General features: G+C 41.7%; 1 pseudogene; it reads right to left on the minus strand.

The window, feature by feature from the left end:
- Positions 1-6,225: 6,225 nt before the first annotated feature.
- LOC134203876 (liver carboxylesterase-like) overlaps positions 6,226-20,216 on the minus strand; it is a 23,971-nt pseudogene continuing 9,980 nt past the window's right edge.

Below are 20,216 nucleotides of genomic sequence, written 5' to 3' on the forward strand. Positions count from 1 at the left end.
GTTTGCTCTAGAACCAAACTATGGATGGCTTAGGAAAAGGAATTGCTACAAAAATATTGGAATAACTGGGGTCTCATTGCGCATCTCCTTCCGCTAGCTCTTTCGTATGAGAGTTTGCATGGTTTGTTCGTTTCGAGTCGAGATGCACAATGCCACCCCTGCTGGATGGAATGTAAGTTGTTGGTAAAGAATCGATCAAGAGTTACAGCTGTTTTGATAATTAAAACCAGTTCAAAGTGATTCGGTTGCATTTGTGGGCTGGTACTGGTTAAACCGTTCGGTGGTTGTCCCTGACTAGTGCAGTGTGCTTACTTTCCCTCGAATACAGTTGCCCATCTGACTCTTCGGTGCAGAGTTGCAATATGCATAAGAATCTAGGGCGGTATGCACAAGAAGGTTTAAATTAATCTATTTTATTATATTTTAAGATTATAAGCGCTTAGTATAAAAAGTATACAATTTATATTATATTATGGCAGAATAACGCAAACCTATTTTGCTTTTGTATTCTGTCTGTTGATATTCTATTTTCGCGCTTGGTGTATTCCGATCCAGTTGCCGCATTTTCGGTCAAACAATTAATTTATAAATAAAGATATGAACAAAAAGAAACTGGGATTATCTGTGTAATATTGTTTATTTTAATGGTTCCTCTTAGTGACCCGTAGACTCGCCATTCGACGACATACAAACGGATAGTGAAAGTTTTTTACGCTGGACTTGAAACTGGAAACTTGAACGAGACTTGAACGCAATCCAGTGGAAATTAAAAATGACCAGAATGATCGAAAACGATCATCTCACGGAGGAGATGCCTCGTCTGCAGTATTGCAAAATAAGAAATAAATGTGCTCGTCAAGAGATTGGTGTTGATTATTCATTGTGGAAAAAGCAGGACGTCGCCAGTTTTTCCAAGCGAAGAATCCCGGAAGACGCCAAAATCCGCAAAAATATGCCGTCGTTTTGGGAATATAGTCTTTGGGATTGTTGAAAACTTGTGTCGTTTCTTGTGGTGAAATAGCTCTGAGCTTGAGCTTGAGCTTGATTGACTGCTTCGTAGTTGTTATCTCCATTATGACCAGATTAAGCGTTCTTGCAGGGAACCAACAGATGTTTGATTGGGACTAGACACATCTTCAATGTACAAGTACTGGTGATCTCATTTGTTAGGTCATACTCGCCTCCACGTCAGAATGCAAGTCAATGTAGGGAAGGGGAGGAATGATGATGCAATCACTCGCCCACTGCAAGAGAATATACCTCTGCATTGCCACGAGTTCATGCGGAATTTGTTGGAATTTCTGGTTAGGTTGAGAGGCAGGGGTCCGTCTTTTAACGAGCTGCCAATGTGATAGATAGGAGAAGGTAACTGATGGAATTTCTAATTGGATGTAGGAAACGAGCTCTATAGTTCATTTCCAATTCTAGCAGATTACGATAGAATACTCAAGTTGGAGTATAGGAATAGTAATGGAAACGGTATGGAAGTCCATTTCCAGTTCTAACGATTGCTAGAACATGAGGAATAAAGAAAAGATACAGAGGAGAATGGAACGGACCTGGATTTAACCCACGACCTCCTGCGTATGAGGCAGGAGCAGTAGCCATATGACTACCAAGCCCGCTTCGAAACAAGTATGACGCACTGAACTGATTAATTTATTGCCGGCCGCGCAATGCAGAACACAATATGGTCGACGCGCGATCGTTCTGCGTCCGAAACATGAGAGATCACGCACTGAACTGATTAATTTTATTACCGGCCGCGCTATAGAACACAATAATTCGGTCGACCGCACGATCGTTCTGCTGTCCGAAACATGAGAGATCACGCACTGAACTGATTAATTTTATTACCGGCCGCGCTATGCAGAACACAATAATTCTCGACCGCACGATCGTTCTGCTGTCCGAAACATGAGAGATCACGCACTGAACTGATTAATTTTATTACGCCGCGCTGCGTATCATTGCCTGGTCGACGCACGATCGTTCTGCTGTCCGGAAACAGAGAGATCACGCACTGAACTGATTAATTTTATTCTGTGTCGTTTCCCTTGTGGTGAAATAGCTCTGTAAGAAAATTTCAGATGAAGCAGTGAATTTGTGTGGACTGAAACTCGAACTAAAACTGCGGAGGACTTGCAAAATAGGAAACGGCTTTCAGAAGTGCAAAATATGATGTTGATTCGACCGATATGTGTTCCGAACGGAGGAAGATAGTGCTTTGTGCCGGAAAATGTTTTGATGGTATACACCTTCATGCTTTATTTATTGTATATTTACGATTTGTAAACTATTTAATAAAAAATATATTTGTTTAGACTTTTATTTACACCATTAGGAAAGTGAAAGAATGAAAACAAATCAACATAACCTGAAAATTTTGAATCAGATTTAAATAAACTAAAATGCTATAAAGCTGACTTATACTAAATCAATATTTTAAGTTATACTATCCAGGTATTGTTGGATAAAATACGAGTTTGGGGTCAACCAGGCGAATAGCCATTTAGCATGACTTTTAATCTATTTGGTATAAATTTATTTCTGAGTGTGCAACAAATTCCATTCGACGCGGGATCCTGTCGTATTGTTTTCAATTGAAAATTTGGAAGATCGGACTATGGGCACAAAATTATGGCCAAAATGCTTTATGTTATAAAAAGCGTAAAAAGTCTAGATCATTTTAATGCACTTACTCTCAATCGATTGATGGACGTGAACTCTATTCTATTATTTTCTATTGAAAATTGGCCAGCTGACTATTACGTAGAAATTATGGCAAAATCTTTTTCTCTCTTGGCTACAAAGTTATGAAAGGCTAAATTTCTCTCCGAAAACGAACTATCGGAGCTTCCACACTGATACATCCTCCTCTTCATACGGGATTTGATAATTTATATCATAACAAATATTGCCCTCCGCTCGTTGATGGGAATGACATTTTCGTTTTCTTTTTTGTAGTCAGAGCTTCAGTTAACAAACATCCAAACATCCTTAAAATATATAACTGGGTAACATAAAACAGGGGTATGTACATCAAAAAGATTGGGGAAAAATGTAGAAATTCTATTAGCTATATTGTAGATCAAGTTGAAAATCGAACCGAGATCTCGCGTTTTCAACGATCTATATCTTTCTTGGAATAATCCGATTTTCATAGAACGGACAAAGAAGTTTTTCTTTTACTCCTAGCTACTAGCTATCTACTTTCAAGCAAACACATTTTACGAAGGTCGGAAAGGCACCATCACCGCTAGGTGGATTAATCTGAGTTTAAAGCTCATTTCCAAATGATCGCACACTGCGCTACTTGGTGCTATGTACTTTATCGAAAAGTGTATGGAAAGTATTTTTGTTAGCGTTTTCTAAAACAAATATCATAAGTTACATTTCAATTTCAAGATATGAAATTAAGATAAATCTGAATGTGGTAACACGCCAGCAGCAGTAGCTGATCCCCTACCAAGCGCGCGTGCAAAAGCGGCACAGACTATTGTATTTCATCCCGCTCTGACAATGGGATGTTTTCGATTTTGTGCCTTTACGGTCAATGGCCATGGACAACGACACAACAAAAAGCATGCAAATATAGACTACGATCCAGGATTTACGATGAGCATAGACGGAGGCCAGCGACGGAAAACGATCACGGCTGTGATGTGATGCCAGCGGCATGGGTTCTCCCCTCGCTGATTCGTAGACTTCCGCTAAGCGTGGTGCATACGCTTCGGTGGTCCGTTGGCGCGCAAGACGATAATGCCGCTAGTAAGTCTCGCCGTCGCGTCGGGACGCACCACCGGCCGTGCGCGCGATGACGTCGGCAGATGTTAAGCGATCGGTGATGATGCGTACGATGGCGTCGATGTACTACAAGGACCAAAACTTTCTTCTCGTCGACGTGGATCGCGACGATCAAACTACGGTCGTTTTGCCTGCCTAAGGCGCGGGAATTTACGGACGCAGCCTTCTTCCGGCACGTGCACCCTGGGAAACTTACAGCATAGGTGGGATCTAAGAGCGATCGTAACGAAAGGTGTGATGGTCGGCAATAAACCGATGCTACTGAATCTGAATTGTTAAAGAAACACCACGCACAATGTTTCAATTATATTTTATCAATTACCAAATCTTCGGTTTCTCTTTACCTTCCAATCTTCGTTTCCACGCACGTCGCCTACAGAATTTAATTGCGCTTATAGCGCTTTACTACAGAGAAAGGAAATGAAATTTAGCTAATCTACTTTAAAGAAATGTTACTAAACACCGTTTTCAACACACCACGGCACGGTTCACTAAATAAGACCAGTCCAGCCTCTTCCACGTATCGTCACAAAGTGAACGATTTGAATCTTGAATGTCCCTGATACCGCGCTTATGGTATATGTCCTCGAAATTCGCGAATTCAGACGAAGTCTAATTTGCGAAACGAATCTCAAATTTGATTCGCAACCCTTTGAAATAGTGGCATCTCATTCCGAAAGCGATTCTAGCAGAAAGAAGCCTCCTCTCCGAGAAAGGTAGAATTCCGAGTAAGGAAAGGTCAACGTATTCCTTTTGTTTGACCCGCAGTCGTTGGCCGATAATTGATATGTCAGAGTAGCATCAAGATTTATTGTGGAAAACGATCAAACCAGTTATATAAAGAGCGAAACTAAATATGATAAACTAATTAAACCAATATTTCAACGAATATATACAAATTACAAAAGCGTACTTACTACAACTGCGATTTAGAAAAGATTTTATTGAAGTTTCGGTTAAAATTTATGTATACTACATGGCCAAGAAAAATCATCTAAATTTAATTTGCTTTTCTAGTTAATTCAACAAATGAGTGCAATCACTAAAGGAGGGCGTTTGCTTTAAACAGTTCGGCGAATGCCTTATCAGACTAGGCCGAAAGTTGTTTGCGAAAATATATTTGCCGAAAGTCATTGAAAATAAGTTAGGCCGTAAGTCACCAGGCGGAACAAACCATTAGGCTGAGTCCATTCTGGCGAATAGGTCATTCGCGAAGTCATAGGCCGAACAGGACATTTGGTCGAACAGGACATTTGGACGAAAAGTTGTTCCGAATAGGTCGTCTAGCCTATTGGATAAACTTCTCGCTCCTTTTTTCTCTCTTTTCACTTCTCACTATGAAAAGTGAGTAACGCAAAGTGAGAAATGAGAAGTAAGGATCGTAGCAAGCATCGGGCGCGGTTGGCTGCATTCAATTTTTCCTGTTACTTTTATTTTTTTTTCAAACTACCAAAAATTCAATTTGTGTTCAGTGTGTTCAAAAGTTAAGTTTGGGGACCTAATCACTGAACGGATTGAATTGAGTTTTTACACCTAAATAATCTAACGTTGATTTTAATCTTTTCAGGTACATTTATACATGTAACTGCAAATGGTTCAGAAAATTCAGGTGAAACTTACGTGTCCGGTGAATTCTATCCAAAACTCAGGAAATTTACCTGATTTTTACGTAGAATGAAAATTCTATCGAAAATCAGGTAAAAGCTACGTGAATTTCAGGTGGAAAAAATCTACGTACTTTTTCAGGTGGAAACAACGTGCAGATTTTTTTGGGTGTACTTCAAGTGTGATCAGATCAACTTTTAATTATTATACGGAACAAATCGTTTGAAAACGCAATTGATTTTATATTTAATGTTTGCTCTTGAACATCGTTTATTTTAAACGATATTAAACAAATTTCTAACGTAAATGAAATAGTGAACGTCATGAACACCGATTCCCTTGAAATATTGTGTTCAATGCAACAGATATAAGTTACATGACATGATCCAGAAAGCGAGCAAAGGCGCTTTTACCTAGACTAATTGGCCAGGGCAAGGCTAATACCTTCGCTACATCGAGAAAAATCATCAGGATAATGGATGGTATAAATTTCTTAGCAAAGTATTTTCAAAAATTGTCTATCATTTGCTTATAATGATAATTCTAAACCACATCTATGAGCGCGTCTATGAGTCGCTGACCTGAAACTAGACTTTCCTGAATCGTCAACAATCAATAGCCAGGCCAGACCAGAACACAAGAGACTCTCCGGCAATCCCAGGGTCGGCTAACTACTGGGTAATCAAGGGTTTTCGCGGTAAACAAAACTAACACCGGAACACTTCTTACTCATATAATTTTATTGATTCCTAATTGTGGCGTGTGCGTGTTGTTCTGTGTTATCAAATTGTGTGTTAATTTGTTAAGTGTGACCTATTTTAATGTTGGTACCGGTACATACCGCTGCTGCTGTTGGTGACGGGAGCAGAATGGCCGACACAGCGACTCCTGTCGAGCTGTGCGACCAGAAATCTCGCCGGAATAGCGAAGCGAGCGGTGAACGGACGGTCTTCGTCCGACGGGCCAGCGGGCGTTGCTGGACGATGGTGGGCAGGCGTCTTCCTCGTAGGCGCGATCGGCCGGCCGTGGCTTAACCACCTTGGACGGCCCAGAGGGGAAATCTCCTTTTCGGTTAGGGCCTACGGCCCGAGATAACGGTCCTCCTTTGAGGATCCACGATGTTTTACGATTAAGCGTGGAAGCCGATTGGCTTCGCGGGCCGAGCCGTGTGCTGAGCGGAATCTACCACAAAAGGTAGAGGAAGAGTCAAAAGAGGTCCTAAAGGACCGTTTGGTAATAAAACCGGGTTTTCAGTGACAACGTCGAATTACCGAACAGGTTTCCAATTATAAAGTCTACACGGAAACAAATGCATCCACAGGCATGAATAAAATCAATGAAATCATGAATCAGGTCAGTTATGAAACCATGATTATAATTCATGATTTCAGGAACATTATTCATGGTACAGGCAATCCTCATCAGTCGACAGTATGCATAACCGGTTATACTTTGAACACTCCATTCAAGAAGAAAGAACGGCTGAGAGGTAGCACGGACTCTCGCCTAGTGTACTCGAGTTCGAATCTGTTGAACTTTTTTATTCTGTCGATTTAATAACCAAATTGTAACGCATTGGTTGCGTTACGCGAAATAAATCATGAAATCATGATTTATATTCATGTGTATTTTCATAGCATGAACACGACGGATTAGAAATCGAATTATTTCTCATTTCTGGGAACGGATTTTATCCGTGTAGCTCCTGCTAGGAAGGAGGAGGGGTTCTCACACTGTTTCAACTGCACTTTTAAAAACACTTCTTCAGCACATGGATGCCTGATATTAAAGAGGCTGAATTAGGCAATGGCTCCTCTTTAAAAGAAATTCCTCCATATTTCCCGCTATTTTTGATGTCATTTATCCAACATGGCATTTATCCAAGCTTGATGCCATGTTGGATATTTTATACACTCCTATATATAGCGGTACAAACCCTAACGCTTCTGTGGTAGCTCTGTGGATTACACGAGAAACGTGAAGGCTCCGACAAAACAACATAAATACAAAACAAAAATCTATAATTTGTAATCAAAGGGTTACAGACCTCTCGTTAAATAGATGTCATATCATTATTTCCTTCTTACTTACTTACTTATAGATCCTGTACACCTCCGGTGGTGCAAAGGGCCGGCTTAACGTGAAGGCTCCGACAAAACAACATAAATACAAAACAAAAATCTATAATTTGTAACCAAACGGTTACAGACCTCTCGTTAAATAGATGTCATATAATTATTTCCTTCTTACTTACTTACTTATAGATCCTGTACACCTCCGGTGGTGCAAAGGGCCGACTTGAAAGATCTCCATTATGAGCGTTGTCCAGCTATCGCCAGATTAGATTTCAGTCGATTTCTTTTAATTCTTTATTGAGGTTTGCCGCCATGAGCCTCTGGGTCTGCTTTTGATGCGATGTCCCGCTGGATTCCAGTCTAATGCTTGTTTACAGATTTCGTTTTCGTCCTTACATAGGTGTGGCCGACCCAGCAACACTTCCGATCCCGAATTTCGTTGCTATCGGCTTGAGACTAACAACGATGGAACTCTGTTTGAGAACCAGGAGGCTACCAGGACCGAATTATATATCGCAGGCATCTATGATGAACACCTGCAGCCGTTGAGTGTTCTCCACTGATACACACCATGCTTCAGCGTATAACAGCACAGATTTCACGTTAGAGTTGAAAATTCGATTTTGATGCGTTCACTTATCTGCCTGTTTTCCAGATATTTCTTAAACCCGCAAAGGAGCCCTTGCTTTCTTGCTACCGTCTGACGCCATTTGGTTACCAAGATATTGAAGCTTTCATCATTCTCCACTGCCGAAACTGTTTACATTCAACGATTTGGTTTTGTTGACGTTGATGACTAAGCCTGCCGAGGAGGATCGCTCGTCAAGGTCGTTGAGCTTCTCTGTATATCAGACGCCGTTGAGCGAGGATGCAACGTCATCAGCCAATTGAGTCGTTTAGGTGCTCCATGGTTATAGGCTACAACAGTACGGTTGGTTCACGGTCAATCGCACTTACAGAATCTCGTCGATTACGATGAGAACAGTAACGGTGATAGAAAAATCCTTGTCCACACCAGCTCACCCGGATAGGGTCGGACAAGACCCCATTGTGCAGCACTCGACACGAAAATGCCAGGAACCCCTTGCGTTTCCGGACGCCCCATATTTTTGCGATTGAGACGGTCGAAAGCTTTATCGTAGTCAATGGATACCAAGTAAAGGGACTCTTGAATTCGTTGACCTGCTCCAGAATGATACGGAGCGTGACAATATGGTCCACAAATCGGCACGGAATCCTGCTGCCACCGGAGAGTCGCATCGATCTCTCCTGAATCCGGGCTAGGATGACTTTGCATAGAATTTTGAGAACGGTACAAAGCAACATAATGCCTCGCCAGTTATCGCATATAGTTAGGTCACCCTTTTGGGTACCTTCACTAAGATACCTTGTATCCAGTCGACCGGGAAAGTTGCGGTGTCCCAGATATTATGAATAAACGATGCAGTAGTTGAACGGATGTCCGGGGTCACTTTGAACATCTCGGCTGATATGCGATCGACCCCTGGGACTTGATTCGATGTCATGCTTTGGATGGCTGTTTGAATCTCTTGCAGTGATGCAGCGTCGGTATTGACGCGTGTTATACCGGATCCAGGGGATCATGCCGAGGTGGTGGTGACTGAAGGCACTTAAAAATTTGTCCGAGTGCTCGAACCAGCGTTTCAGCTGATGCTGGCGGTCAATAACGATCATTCGCGTCTTTCACTGGCATCGCATCTATGAGGGCGAATGTCCCGGTTGCTGCGGATCTCTCTCCTTTGTCGGCCAGAGAGTCAGAGAACAACTTACCACCCAGGCAATAACTGTGCTTATGTGGTTGTGACAGTGCTTGCGTGATTCTATGGCCTTGGCTGGATTATTGATAGGATGAGCTGACAGCTCAGTGCCTACCAGTTGATTATGGCAGTGAAGAGGCTACCACTGCCGTAATCTTAAAAGTTACGTTTTAACCATTTTCCGAAAATGGTGTTAACGAGTAGTACTCATCGTGCTCTTTAACAGAAAATGGAAAACTAATATGTTGTATTTGGCGCATACGTCATTTTTCAGATTACGGCAGACCATGATTTCCTGCAGATAGAATGACGGTAGCGATGGCTTTTATTGCACCCGGGTATTTTAAAATTCTTATTAAAATATTGAAACACACTTTAGCCGAAAATAGTTTGATTATTCGGGTTAGAAATTAAATTTAGTTTTAGATTAGCCAACAAAGTTCAATTATTTTGATTACTACTACTACATTAGATAAGTAGCCTATCATGTAGTTTTGCAAAATGCCACCCCTTACGTTTTTAAAAGCTTTCAATATATCACTGTTAGTAACATTTAAGTAGGGGAACTGCTCATTGAATTCATACCATGTACCCAAACCAATACCATTCGAAAACAAATAATTTGTGCTAATTGTTTATTTCATTTTGTGATTTTTTCGAAGTGAGCACGCGGAAACAACAAAACACGACACAAATTGAGCCTAAATTTCCTGTTTAGCGAATTTTATTGATATAGAGCATGTGATTAATAATGGAACAGATACCTAGTATTTTAAAACAGATTTCCTATACTTCACCATGTTGAAATAGAGGAATTTCACGCAAACTTTTATCTTCACTAGATGGCAGCAGCACGGATTCGTTAGCATTAATTATTACGGCGTAGCACCAATTTGAATTCGGAAGTCGGGACTGAACGAACTTTCTTCTGAAGTTTTATCTGTCAAACTAATTGATGCGTTGTTTAGCGCATCTTTAGGCGAATCCAGCACTATTTCCGAAGTTGCGAAGTTGCCTGAATCCGGAGAAAATCAACTTCGGTATAAAGCGTTAAGAAAGAGAATAACGGAAACGGAAAAATTTGACAGTTAGCCCATATATTTTCTGTCAAATTTGCGTTTCCGTCGCCGTTCCGTTGTATTGCGTTTGGGGCTTTATAAATTTGTTCCGGATACACAATACATACACTCTGGTCAAAGCGAGTTCTTCAAAAAGATATTTAGTTACCAGATAAAGATTGTCGCTTCGGTTCCCTTTGTTCTGCTGTCCGAAACATGTGTGCAATCAACGTCAAATCGTATGTATTTTCCCTCATTGACATTTAGATCCTTATCCTGCAAAGATGTTCCGGACAGCGATAATCTTTATCTGGTAACTAAAATATCTTTGTTCTTCATCATTTTCAGTTGATGGCGAATGAAAATAAACAAACAAACTGATGCGATGATACTCGGAATGTACGATAGGCGGCGCGGCGTGCTAAACAGAATGGCGTTTGTAAATTATCAACAGAAGACCGAAGCAAAACAATTCGGTAGTTTAATTAAACTGATTTTTTTTCGTAAAATATCACTAAAGGGAATAATCTAGTACCGAATACGGACGCGACGGCGAATAACAGGAGAATGTCAATTATTGTTTTAAAAGCGCTTTGAAAACTATCGATTCATAGGACCTTATTAACTATGCAACTGAACCCAATTGAATTGACTTGTTGATTATTATTTTCTTGAAGAATTGTCCTTAAATCCTAAACGTTGCCTTCGATATTGCCCTTCTTTCACTTGATGGATCATTTGTATTTTGACCAACTGAACTGTATTTCCGACCGACCAGATATTAACAGGACGCGTTCTCACTTTGCTGCTTTGATATATTAAGCACATGTAGCTTTATTAATTATATGATCTCTTCGCAATTGAGATCTCTCGGAAGCGAGACAGTTTCTCTTATATTTTAACATAAATAGATCAAAGTGATCTAAAGAGATTAATATCAGTGATTCTCCAACTAAATTGGTCGGAACAATCATGTTATCATTTATAGTTTGTAGTGGAGGGACGCAAATCAAAATACTCTTGGTGACTCTGAAATACTCTGAGGTTAGGAAATTACTACAGACGGTCAAAACACCTTTTATTGCTCCGAAGGGTTGATCCCCTTGGACCACAAGTTTATCCAAAAGTTGCTCTCAGAAGGTGTCCGTGAAATACCAAACTTTGTGATCCTATTAGGGGAAGGAGGGGCAACATGCCCTAGCTAAACAAAGACTGCTTTAATGTATTAGCTGTAACGATTTTCATAGGTATTTTTACATCACGCAAAAGTTAAACAATAAACCTAACTGATGCCATCTAAAAATTGTAGAAAATCTAAATCATATTGCAAATATTCACATTTAAAAAAAACTGGTGATATTTCTAGCTGGCACCTATTAGGGAACAAGGCACCATGTGTCGGTTCTAGTATGGACGCTGCGTGGAGACGGGTAGTACATTGTATGTTAGTCCCCTTAGGGCGTTTTGCTTCGCCGAAGTGTTAGATGTTTCATCAAAATATGGAAAAATTCGGTTTTCCCAACCTTTCTTTCCTTTTAGTTTGTTACGCCTAACCTACATAATTTCAGTTCTAGTTTTGTTACGACCATGCCAACATAAATAAAGTGGGTTATCCAAAGACGTTTTGCCTCGTTGGGGGGTGCGTTTTGGGACTTCTTCCCCTAGTTATTGTCATCACCACATAATATGTTCCGATTTTGTTCGTCTCTTACCACGTATTACCTCGATCGTTTCTTTTCATTGATGTAAAACTCTACAAAATCTCCCGTCAAAGTGCACACATTCCCTTGCAAATTTTACCACTTTGTTAATATTAGTTTTGTTTGAATGAATAAGTTGGTTTTGAAATTTGATGAGCTATAGAGCCACGTAGTTTGTTCGAATTGTGCTGTCATAAAAAATCATTCGTTGCTTCAAGGAAGTCCTTCTTATACTTTATTTTGCTTGTCTCCAAAACGCCTGCAAATGGTTTTGCAGCATTCTCGTTTTACGCCAGTGTTAGATAATCCAACTGGAAATAATCTTGATGGCCAGGATAATCTGAACTAACCATTCAGCTGGCTTGCAGCATTCAAAGCAGGTTCTCCGTATTTTGGAAACTCGTCCATAGCTGTATGATTGTTCTTCTGACCTTTCTTCCTCTGATTCAGCTGATAATTTTGGCAGAAATTGTGGTCTGAAATAAAATGAAAATCTCAAGAACATGTATTAGAAGCAATGTTCACCATAACCATTCACCTGAAAATATAAAATGCGTCATCTCCATGCCAAGTTCCTCCGATATTCGTTACCCTAGGACTCGTTCCATCACACCGTCCTCAAACGTGAACGATAATAGTGCTTTACCCTGGTTGGTACTTCGATATCCACTCTGTAGCTACCATTTGATGGACGACTCCGAACAAAATACTGCCCTGCTTTTACTTTTGCTCTGCCCGTACTACAAAAAGACCAGAAAAATGCAGGCAGTAGGTTCACGCGAGTATGTCATTTTTGGTAGGCCCAGTTACACTCTTTTCTTACTCGTGAAGCGAATATTTCCACCACTGTTCAACATCGCTTTGAGAGGGGTATCACGAAGAGCAGGGATTAAAACAAGTGATACAATTTTCAATAAGTTCGTCCAGCTATTTGGCTTCGCTGACGACATAGATATTATGGCACGTAACTTTGGAGAGGATGGAGAGCCACATCAGACTGAAGATGGAAGCTAAGCGGATCGTACTAGTCAACACGTCGAAGACGAAGTACCTGATAGGAAGAGGTTCAAGAGAAGACATGAAGCCACCACCGCGAGTTTGCATCTGTAGTGACGAAATCGAGTGGTAGAAGAATTTGTACTTGGGCTCACTGGTGACAGCCGAAAATGATACCAGCAGAGCAATTCGAGACGCATAGTGGCTGGAAATCGTACGTACTTTGGACTCCGCAAGACGCTCCGATCGAAGCGAGTTCACCGCCGTACCAAACTGACAATCTGCAAAACGCAAATTAGACTGGTAGTCCTCTACGGACACGAGACGCGCACTAGGAGTTTTTGAAAGGAAAGTGCTGCGTACCATCTATGGTGCGGTGCAGATGGCGAGGGTACGTTGTAACCGATCGTTACAATCATTCCTTTTGTTCTCCACACAAAACATAAATAGTATTTTTATGCGTGTACCAATTAGATTGTAAAGAGCGGCGGCTCTCACGGTTCTGTGAGGCTCTCACGTTCTCTTTCTCAATCATTCGCATTGATATTTGTTGTCAGGTTTGAACTACAACAAAACAAACGCTTGCCCCTATCACAATTTTGTGATACCCATGTAACGCTACCGAGCATACATTCAAGAGAATATGAATTAAGGTATAGAGGTGAGTTGTAAATGTCAAACATCGGTTTTCGATGTCTGCCTCGATCTTTCCTTAAAAAAATATATATATATCTCAGCCGAAGAAGGAGAAAATTCTTTTCTGTTCGACCTTTCAAGGAAGCAGTGCGCGACGTGTCTAATAATTTAAAATAACTTGGTTAGAAATGGAATAGCCAATTTAGTGAAAATTTTGATAATTAATTTGTGTCTCGTTATAGATAATATTCGAAAGCTATAAAAGAACTATAACTATAGTACGGTCAGTGCTAACTACGAAAAGTTAGTCCGGTTAGTGTGCAAAAATTATTATAATAGCTCTGTTAGAAATAAAATGTGTTCCTATTGTTCTCCAATTAGTACGTACAACATGTGTGCCAACGAAAAACGGAAAAATCGTTAAATAACTAGATATAAAGAAAAAGGTAAATAGAACAAATAGAAATAAAACGTGTAAAGAAAGAATAAAGGACGTCACAACAGGGTAATTAATCGATGTGGCAGGTCCGACATCGTTTTCTTCTTTTGGGGTTCTTTCGGAACCATTCCGTTTCCCCACGAGCTCGAGGAAGCCAATAACGCGAACGTCGCCTTCAGCTACGAACGCCGCCTTCAGCTACGAACGCCGCCTTCAGCCACGAACGCCGCCTCAGCACTAGAACGCCGCCTTCGAACTGGAACGCCGCCATTCGCGAACGCCGCCGCCTTCAGTGCAAGGTAGCTTACCACGAACGCCGCCTTCGGCACAGAACGCCGCCTCAGCCAGAACGCCGCCTTCGGCACTGGAACGCCGCCATCCGTCACGAACGCCGCCGCCTTCAGTGCAGGAGCCGTTACCAACACGAACGCCGCCTTCGGCACTAGAACGCCAACCGCCACGAACGCCGCCTTCAGTGCAAGGCAGCCGTCACCAACAAGAACACCGCCGCCTTCAATGCAAGGTAGCCGTCACCAACACGATCGTCGTCACCAATAGGAACGCCGCCGTCGTCGGTACTCGAACGCCGCCACATAACGAACGCCGCCACCTTCCGTACAAGGAGCCCCACGAACTCCATCGCCTTTACTAGCGTCGCCGCCACGAACGCCGCCTTCACTACAAGGTCGCCGCCATCAACACGAACGCCGCCACCTTCACTACAAGGTCGCCGCCATCAATACGACCGCCGCCACCACCACCACGATATCGCCACCGCAAGTATATAATAGTGACGTCCTTAGGGCGATAGGTTAATAAAACCAATATATGTTATGTAAAACTGTGGTAGGCAAAATTATTTATTGAGCGCATCCATTAAGGTTAAACTTTTCACCTGCATTGTTTCCGTTCCCGGCTCGAAAAGAAAACCAGGCCTCTTCCTTCTTAGATCGTCGAAATTATTTTCTTCAGACGGCTTTTGAGACCACTATTAGGAAAAGCTTTAATTCATAGTTTTTTACCGGTAACACGGGTACGCGTTTCGTTTTCCGTTGAATTCCTGCGGATGTGAGTTCCTCAGAGTGAGTATTGGGAAGGATTATTCTAATTGGAAATACGACCCTGAATGAATGTCAAATCTTATTGACGTAAAGAGAGAAGTTTCAACGTGGAGGAGGCGAATGAACCACGAGTTGCATGAGGTGCTGAGAGAACCATCCATCTTTCACACCGCGAAAATCGGACGACTGCGGTGGGCCGGGCACGTATTTAGAATGTTGGACAGTAACCCGGTTAAAATGGTTCTTGACAACGATCCGACGAGCACAAGAAGGCGAGGTGCGCAGCGGGCAAGGATCGATCAGGTGAAAGATGATTTGCGGACCCTCCGTAGACTGCGTGGTTGGCGACGTGTAGTCATGGACTGACCTGAATGGAGAAGACTCTTATATACCGCACAGGCCACATTGACCTTCGTCTGATGAAATAATAATAAATAAGAAAAATAGCCATAAAAATCAGGAGGTGGTACCTTCATCGCTGTTCATCGAACGCTTCTTTCATCGCCAATTTCGTGTATGATGGAAGATCTTGGGCTTGTTTTAGCCCGGGTTCGAGTAGCAGATTCGTCTCTCTTTATTTGTGCAGGATATACTCCCCCAGAATTGCATTCCAACTATCAGTTCATCAAATATTTCGCCGACGCTATCAGTGATAGCGTCAACTGCGCATGTGATGGTGATTCGATCATTGTTTGTGGTGATTTCAATCGAGCTGACCTCGTGTGGAAACAGATTGACCAGAGCTCTGTTACTGCTGAACCCAATAGCGTTGGTATGGCGAGCGCCTGCTTACTAGACAAAATGGCCATGCTGAATTTAAATAGTATTGTCAAGTAATGAATCCCTGGAACAATATTCTAGATTTGGTATTTACTAACATCGATTCCTGCGTTGTAACTGAAGCTGCTGTCGCTTTATTGAAGGTTGATCGGTTGATTGCACTCATCGTTACCGACAGTGAGCCCTTATTCGATCACGAAGACACTCTTCAATTGGACTTCAATCGCATCGATTTTGCCTCGCTACATAACTTCTAAGTGTTGACAATGCTCGCTACATAACTGACTTAGATGTGGACGATGCTGTGTAAATATTTTCCGAAGTTGTCTTGAACTGGCTTTCATCGAACGTTCCAAAAATGCGTTTACCCGCGAAGCCACTCTGGGGGAACTGTAGAATCTGTTCGCTAAAACGCGAGAAAAATGCATGACAGCGTCACTACCGGAGACTACGAACGCCACTTCAAAGGCGTCGATTTCAAGCTGCTAGTGATGCATACAGATCGCTCAACATACATCTTTACATGCAGTATGTCGACAGAATGTAAAGAAGTCTCCGTCGATATCTTAAACGATTCTGGAAGTTCGTGAACTCTAAACGTAAACTGAACAAGGCTGTTTTAGTTTCAGTATCCTTTGGCGAAGAAATGACAACAACTGCTTCAGAGAAATGCAAACTTTTCGCAAATCATTTTCGCCATCGTATTCAAAAAGTGCATTGATGTACTTGCCATTCCGTTGCGCTTCATCTTCAACCTCTCGCTAATGCAAAAAATAGTTTCCTGTGCAGCGGAAAAGATCCTTTATGATTCCGTCACTGTGTGCCGGTTCCAAGTTATTTGGGATAATCATCAATCTCAACTGACCAACATGGTTTCTACCCTGGCCGGTCAGTAACAATTTACCTTCTTCACTTCACTTCAAGTTGCATCAATCACCTAGAGGATGAAAAACAAGTTGATGCTTACGCGTCTTACCGCACGGCTAAGGAGGGCCCACATCGTCATCGATCTTTATATGGCTATTATGAACCGATGTTCTCTATAATAAGTGCCTTCAATGATGTGGCGTACTTGATTGATGTTGGTATGTCCACGGGACTGACACTTGTATACCTCCACCACAGTTCGTTTCGTAGCCAACATTGAAAATTACGCACTGCCAGCCATAAGGAAAATCATGAGAAAGAAAGAGAAAGGTGCGTTCCACACTGACAGTTTCATAGACGACAAGCAGAAGAAACGAGACTGCATCTATGCTACGAAAACAAAACCAAACACAGACCGGTATGTCTTCGTCAGTATTCAGACAAAAAAAAAACTTTCTATGTGCCCAATTAATGCTTGAATAGTCTAAGTAGCATTCATTAAGACTTCTGTCAGATGGATTAAAAACAAATACCGCCATCGGGGGTGACAATGGGTCCGGGGGGTGATAATGGGTCATCTCTCACCGCCACTCTGGAGGTCTTAGAGCAAAATCGTTCAAAAGGTCTCTTATATTTTAGTCTTCTTGCCCTCAGATGCATTGAATATATTCTACAAGCATTCTAAGTAGTTGAAACAGTGACCCATTCTCACCCCATTTGACCCATTGTCACCCCCGACGATGGTATATAAATAAATTTTGACCTCAACTGAACTGTATTTCCGACCGACCCGATATTAACAGAACGCGTTGTCACTTTGCTGCTATGCCGCACTTTTGTACTGCCGTTATACGCATAACTGTCCCATGTATATAGGCACATAATCCCTTGCACATTCTACCACTTTGCCTGCATGTTAATATTAGTTTTGTTTGAACGAATAAGTTGGTTTTGAAAATTGATGAGATATTGAGCCACGCAGTTTGTTTGAATTGTGCTGAATCTGCTAAAATCATCATTCGTTGTCATAGGAAGTCCTTCTTATATTTATTATTGCTTGTCTCCAAACGCTAATCTTTGCTTACAATGGTTTTGCAGCATTCTCGTTTGTACGCCAATGTTCAGATAATACAACTGGAAATAATCTTGATGGCCAGGATATGACTGAACTGGCAACCATTCAGCTGGCTTCGCAGCATTCAAAGCAGGTTCTCCGTATTTGGCGAAACTCGTCCATAGCTGTATGATTGTTCTTCTGACCTTTTCTTCCTCTGATTCAGCTGATAATTTTGGCAGAAAATGTGGTCTGAAATAAAATGAAAATATTTCAAGAACATGTATTAGAAGCGATGCGTTCACATAACCATTCACCTGAAAATATAAAATGCGTCATCTCCATGCCAAGTTCCTCCGATATTCGTTACTCCTAGGACTCGTTCCATCACACCGTACCGTCCATCAAACGTGAACCGATAATTGTAGTGCTTTACCCTGGGTTGGTACTTCGATATCCCTCTGAGCTACCATTTGATGGACGACAAAATCAATATCCGTGAATACTTTGCAGAGATCTCTAAACTTTTGCGATCAATTTTCTATTTCCAAAGTAAAGTTGTTTGATATCGGCTTTAAATTCGTTTCGATCTGGTATGTTTGCATCTCGCAATAAGCTGGTGATCAATGCGCTATCCAGTTTTGCGTTGACAGTTTTCAGCTTATTCAACAGTAAACATAAAGATAGGCCACCCTCGCATTCGTTACAACCCGTTATCATCGGCATGTTGAAGGTGTCGGCCGTTTGAGAATTTTCTCTGGTGTTTCCACTAGAACGCCGCCTTCAGTAGCAACAGGTTCTGCATGGCCGGAAGTAAAATTTGTAGGGCTATCGGGTTGTCCTCATCAATACGGGTTTCGTTTGCAACTTGGCCAGCTTTGGCGCGGATGCCTGCATCAAGATGTCTGAAATGATTGAAAAGTCCTACGTCAAAGGTTAAAAAAAGTGTGTCCATGAATAACGTCCAACTTCATACAGATGCAGCTTCAAGCAGATGAAGTTTATGTGAAAATTATTGCAGAAATTATTAATTTGGAACTCCTTGTTTATAATGGTAGCATGTTTTTTATGGCTGGAAGAATATTCACCTAATGCTTCATGATCTGATATTATGCTGCTTCCTTTCACAACACATGCCAACTTTCTCGATTTGGCAACAGGATTCTCTTGCAAATAGGGCATCGTGAAGGCTGTACAACTCTGACAGATTACTCGTGGAACAAATATCTGTAATTAGTAACAATTAACAATGACCATACTTTACTCGCAGCTCACTGAACGAACACCTTGAATTATTCGACAAATAATGAATTTGGCCAGCTAGCGCTCCAGACTGGAGCCAAACAAAGTCACATTATTCGAGTTTCCACCGAAATGGACAATGTTTTCCTGCACCCATTGAAACGCCAAACGCTGATCCTTCAATCATGTTTCCATAAATCCCACACTAGGCAAGCACAAAAACCGAAAGGACCCAAACGATAATTGATCGTCACTACAATAACTCCAGCTGCAATCAAATCCACCGGATCGTAGAAAACTATCACCGGAACCGTCCTGAAACCCCCACCGTGGATAAAATCATCACTGGTAAATTCGGCACTGGATTTGCGTGACCTGGAAGCTCTGGAGTGTACACGTTCAGGAATAGACCATCTTCGGATCCCGCCACAATGAGTTAGAAATTGAGCATGTTGATTCATTCCGATGCACCGAGCAATCAATTGTCGCACTTTCATAACGTTGTATTGGCTCAGGCGGTTGGAAACGAGTGGCCCGATTGGTGGCCTTGCATATGGAATGCCTTTGAAAAGTGGTATGGTTTTCCATCTGGTAGTTTTCTGTTAATCCTAGTTTCCAGGACAGCTGCACTTTGGGTCGTTTATATAGGAAGAAATACTTGTGCCACAAGCTCATTAAACGATATTTTATGAGGCTGATCAAAATCACCAAAATAATTTGAACTTTGCGAACAGAACCATTTTTCTCTACTGTTTAGTGATTTAGCACCGATCACACTCTAGCGTGATCACCGAATGTTTAGATTAATTTCGTTAGATCAGCAAGGTGTAGAGCCAATTGAGCGAGACCTCAACGGTTAATTGCAGTGCGCTATACCACGGTTGACCAAATTGCGAAAGTGTGATTCAAACCTGTTCTGATCGCACATGCGTTAGAATAACAGGTACAGTAGAACCGGCGAAATGTGTGTCGCGAACATCCACTTTCGGGCTATGTCAATGCTGAATGTAGTAACAGATCAAGTTCTTACAGCATTACCTTTCATTGCAGTGCAGCACGTGACTACTTTTTATGCTGAGCGTTATCATTTGAATTGATTCAGTTGAGATCGTGGAGAC

The sequence above is a fragment of the Armigeres subalbatus genome, unplaced genomic scaffold (assembly GCF_024139115.2).
Source record: "Armigeres subalbatus isolate Guangzhou_Male unplaced genomic scaffold, GZ_Asu_2 Contig279, whole genome shotgun sequence".
Lineage (NCBI taxonomy): Eukaryota > Metazoa > Arthropoda > Insecta > Diptera > Culicidae > Armigeres > Armigeres subalbatus.